The 5,802-nt window shown below is 35.6% G+C and overlaps 1 non-coding gene across 1 annotated transcript; it reads right to left on the bottom strand.

Moving 5' to 3' along the window:
- Positions 1-760: 760 nt before the first annotated feature.
- LOC141698733 (small nucleolar RNA R71) lies at positions 761-866 on the bottom strand. The gene has a single exon (XR_012565237.1). It is a non-coding gene; the product is annotated as a small nucleolar RNA R71 (small nucleolar RNA).
- Between the last annotated feature and the right edge of the window lie 4,936 nt (positions 867-5,802).

Raw genomic sequence — 5,802 nt, 5'->3', positions numbered from 1 at the left:
GAATTCTACCATTCTTGTTCTCTTAGTTATAATTGTTAGTTTAATTCTTAGTTATAAACAATCCCAATTTGTTAATTGTCTTAGCATTGAGCGATAACCATAAATTATTGCATAGGTGCATAAATTGAACTTAAGCTAAACCAGTCTCTGTGGGAACGAATCTGATTTATATCTTATACTACTTGCGAATGCGTGTACTTGCGTGAATTTTAGCGCGTGTTTTCGCCCTAACAAGTTTTTGGCGCCGCTGCCGGGGACTCGGTGTTAATTTTTAGTTTATGTGCTTGGCATCTGTGGTCGTTAAAGTTCACTCACTCGGATTCTTTTACTTTCATGGTTTACTTGTTTGTGTTTCAGGTACTCCTTACAATGGGAGATCCAGCAGCACGAACGAAAGCCTTGATGGATTTTTCTGAACCCAACATCAATGACATTCAATCTAGCATTGTCAGGCTAGTGATCGCAGCTCATACCTTTGAAATCAAGCCTGACATAATTCAGATGGTGCAGAACTCAGTTCAGTTTGGGGGTGCTTCAATGGAAGATCCCAATACGCACATTAGGGATGTCATAGAGATCTGCGACACCTTCAGGTTCAATGGTGTGTCTGAGGATTCGGTAAAACTGAGACTATTCCCATTTTTTCTGAGGGACAAGGCTAAGAGCTGGTTACACTCTCTACTAACTCGTTCGATTGCTACTTGGGAAGATCTTGCTCAAAAGTTTCTCACTAAATTCTTCCCTATGGTGAAGACAGCTGCAATGAAAAACGCTATTACTCAATTTGCACAATAATTGGGAGAATCTCTATGTGAAGCTTGGGAGCTCTACAAGGAGATGCTTAGGAAGTGTCCTCATCATGGATGTCTGATTGGATGATCATCAATTGCTTCTATAATGGGTTGGGAGCATAGTCAAGACCCATGCTCGATGCAGCATCAGGTGGAGTATTATGGGCAAAAAGCTATGAGGAAGCTTATGATCTAATTGAAATTGATGCTGCTAATAAATATCAGTATCCAACTCAAAGATTTCCATATGGCAAGGTAGCAGGTGTTCTTCAAGTAGATACAGCTACGGCTATCACTGCTCAACTAAAGGCATTTTCTACGAAGATCGATTCTCTGGATAACTATGGTGTTGATCAGACAACCAGAGTTTGTGAGTCGTGTGCAGGTTCGCATGCGATGGAGCAATGCGCTATATCTAGTGAATCAGCTCAGTTTGGGAACAAATTTCAGAGATCACAGCAACTAGTTCCAGACACTTATCATCTTGACAACTGGAATCATCCTAACTTCAGCTGGAGCAACAATCAGAATGCGATGCAACAGCTGTTCCAGCAGTTTGGAAACAAGCAATTCAATCTTCATAGTTTTCAGCAACAATTTACACCAAGACAACAACTCCAACTTCAACAACAAACTCATGGAGATGCAGGTCTATATCCGAATGAAAAATATAAATTGAAGGAGTTGAGGCTTATGTGCAAATACCAGGCTCTTATATGTTAAATGTGGCGCCCTCCAAACCTGGGTCAGAAGTTTGGGGTCTATAACACATACACAAAATATAAACATGTATAAGAAATATTATTTGCAATGACCCTGCTTTACACAACCATGGATCGCGACAGGTTAAAGTATGAAAACAAGCCATAACCTTAACTTTTATTACAACGTGTTAAATCCCAACTAATTTAACTTACAACTGATAATGAAATTATTCTTACAATCTTACGATCTCACTACCATATGAAGTTCCTGCTAGCTCGATCCAACTCAAACTGGAATCCTAGCTCGCACTTTGGACTGAGGGACTTCACTATCATCCATATCCTTTTTAACTGTAAAATTTATAAAAAGATTTGCAAGAGTGAGCTAACTAGCTTAGCAAGTCATAATAACGATAACTGAGGTTAAACAATGATCAAATGAGATGATTCAGAGGAAACAAATTTCTGTTTAACTAATCATTAGAACTGGATATTTATTTTAAGTTTTAAAACCAAGGTTAGGCTGCTGATCAGTCACGCACTAACCCCGAGCAAAGCACACAACACTGCTCTAACTACTGGATCTAAGGCATACATTGGCCTAACTTGACCATTGATATGGTCTGACCACGAATCTGGTCCATATATATAAAGAAATTATCCAATTCTAAAGCAGTTCAATATGATAAACAATATAATTCGATAAAACAAGATCATAATCAATGATGGTTAAACACTTGAATAACAACGTAAGGAAACTCATGTATATCACGAGGGCATACCAGGGTATGTATAAGAAACAGTTTTCAGTCTGTAAAAGGATGGTTATAAAGAATGGTTGTAGTATAAAAGTTTTTGTGTTTTCAAACAATTTTGTTCCAGTGTTTGATATTTGGTAGTTATACATTTGGGGAGTAGTATCATATTTGTGTGATTTGGTATCTGAGGATAAACAAAGGATGGTTTACAAAGAATAAGGCTTACGGCTCAAGATCAAGAAAATCAGGGTTTAAGGGTAAATAGTTTAGAGCACTTACAATATAAAACATGAGTTATTTTGAATAATAGCGACATATGTATGAAACAGTTCGAAAATATTTGCGATATATCTTTGAAGAAAAGTTCAGAGGTACTTGCCTTATAGGGCTTTACAACTATTACTGATCAATACTGAGTCGACTCTATCGCTCAGGCTTTAACGTCCAACCACTAGATCTCATTGGATTCGACTTTGACACTCAGGTTTTTCTGTTAAAACTCTACTGAGTTCGTCGACTAACCACTAGGTTATCTCTAGTCCATTGTCCACTTTCGGTTTTCCGACTAGAACCTACAGGGTCGAAATACTCTATGTTAGATACCCAGTTATGCTTGACATATACTTGCTAACAACCTACCCATACGATAGCATATTCCAACTCGTAATTATTCATATTATAATACCATATACAACAATTAGGGTTCACGTTCTCGAAATCGGTTCAGTGTTCATTTCAAGAAAATACGTATACTCGTCATTTTACGAAAATAGGGTTACTGAGTTTTGGACAGAACATTCACCACAACATACAATCAAGTTCGTATAAAGTATAAGTATATATATTCACTTGACGTCCCGATAATTACTGGATACGCTCCCGCATTTCCATAGTTGATTTCTCGGAAATCGGGCAGCGTCTCCTTTGTTTATCGGACTACCCGTCGAAACATCAATCGACGTCAAACCACAAAGTTCACAACAATAACAACTACAATAATTCACCAATCCATTCTAAAATTCCCAATCACCGGTACAATTCAATAATCACAACCAACTCAACCATCCCGATTCAATATTTATTAATTAACTAATTCGATCTAGAATAAAAACATAACATGAATTTTATTTATTAAAAATATTAGGACTCAGAATCGTGTCATCACAGTCCACCGTCAACTAATCGAAATTCATCGTTGACGGCGGTAAAATCCGGAGGTACCCGAATTGGGTTTCCAGTCACAGATTTCACCGATTAATTTAAAAAATCGTTCCCCGTAAAAATTGAATTTAATATCACGAACATTATTCAAAACAATTCCTGCATAAATAAAAAAAATAATTAAAATCCTATATCGAGCAGGCAACATAGTCGAACCAAACATCACAATCACAGACTACCATACACGGCCTTAAGGCCACCACAAACACAAACACAATTACACGCGCATACGCGCAAACACACACAAAACACACAATTAATCACATACATATATACAGGATATATATATACATGCAAACGGGAATAACAGAAAGCCGGAACCGGGAACAACCACGGCGACAGAAACTCACCGGAGAAATATAAGAAATGAGGGGGTAGGGAAGAAACAGAAACATGAGGAAGAAAAAGGTGGGGTAGAGCAATAAAAGAAAGATATGGCGAGAGAGACCGAGAGATACAAGGGATGAGAGAGAGTTGTAATCGAGAGGGATGAGTGACAGGGAAGGAGAATGAGTTTTGTTACTAGTTTTTTTTTTTTTTGAAATTTTCTTTCCCCTTTTTTTTCCTGTAAACTACCAGCCATCAAACACGTAGCATATAAATGCCCCCGTCCCTGTTCCTGGCTGCCACGTAGCAAAATAGGATGAATTTAAGTTCCCTGTAGTCCGGTTCTGTCCCACATTCCCAATTTAACGCATAAGTGCACGGTTAAAAATTAACCGAAAAATTTACCAAATTAATTTTAAAATTTTATAAAAAATCCCGAAACTATTAAAATAAAATTTTCATAATTTTTAAAATATTTTTGGAACGCACAAGATATCTGTATTTCACAATTAACGAACCGAGCTGCACTTAAAACAAACTCAAAAATTCACGAAAATAGTCTTAAAATATTATAAATATCCCGAGATTTATAAAACCTAAATTTCAAAATTTTAAAACCATTTTTGAAATGCAATTTATACCCGATTTTCGCAATTAAACGTATCGACGTGCGGGTGAAATTAATTCCAAAAATTTCCAAAATAATTTTAAAATTCTCGAAATATTCCAAATTTAAATAAATATGAGTTTAATAATTTTTGAATAATTCTATAATTAAATATGGATTTTACAAATAAAAGCAATCAGAAAATCATTTAAAGATAAATATTTAATAAATACTGGTTTCTCAATTTTATAAAATCCTAAAAATAATTATTGTAATTATAAAATTATAAAACCAATTTTAGAGCCATTCCAAATATTTATGGATTTAAAACTGTAAACAAATCACCTTTAAAAAAAATAAAACAGAACAATATAACTCAGTCTTTAACTACACATTCGAATCCTTTATACCAATAAATCACAGACAAATAGTATATATCAACATACTGCTGCCAAAACCAAGACTCATATTTTATTTAATTGACACTTCCACAATTACATATTTAAAGAATTCAAAAATACACGAGTCGTTATATCCTTCCCCCCTTAAAAAGATTTTGTCCTCAAAATCTGGTCTAACTAAATAAGTGAGGATATTTGTCAAGCATATCTGACTCTAGTTTCCAAGTAGACTCTTCTACTCGAGGATTTCAAATGTACTTACTATGGATATACTCTTATTTCCAAGAACTCGCCTTTAACGATCGAGAATTTGGATCGATCACTATATGCAGAACAAACCTGGACAAGAGCCCATTGGCTCCTAATCAATCACTTAATTCGAATCAGATACTTATCACTTTAATATTAACAGGCAAAACACATTATATGTACATACTGTAATAACCCCAATTTTTGGGAAATTTTGAAACCCTTATGAATAGTGTTTTTGCTGAATGAGAAAACTTTTCATGCCACACTATGTAGGGGTTCTGATATGGATATTCTGGGATATTATTAGTACTCTATGTGGTATATAAGTGTATGTAAAGATCGTCAGAATCCAATTCTGAACACTTTGATTTTCCCGGAAATACACTAGATACGGAAAGATTTGAGAAAAAGGTAACAGGATAAAAAGGATTTAAATAAAAGGATTATAGGAGAGGATCATAAAAGGAATATAATATATTTAGAAAGGTTAAGGAAACCTAAGTAATAAGATCCCGGGTATGATCCCTCAAACGGTAAACGAGAACGAAAGATAAGCGAACCGTAAAACAAATAAGTGACCAAGAGACAAGCTTGTACAAGAAGCCAGGGATTGTGACATCATCAAACCACAAGGTGTGGACAAGTGGGAGCATTATGACATGTGCAAGGTGACACAAGCATGACATGGGAAGGAAGGAGGTGTGGTGGCTTTTTAACCACACAAATTCAAGGGCAACAAGG

This window comes from Apium graveolens, chromosome 11, assembly GCF_009905375.1.
Source record: "Apium graveolens cultivar Ventura chromosome 11, ASM990537v1, whole genome shotgun sequence".
NCBI lineage: Eukaryota > Viridiplantae > Streptophyta > Magnoliopsida > Apiales > Apiaceae > Apium > Apium graveolens.
Note: the sequence above shows the minus strand (reverse complement) of the source record. Positions and strands in the feature narration are given on the sequence as shown.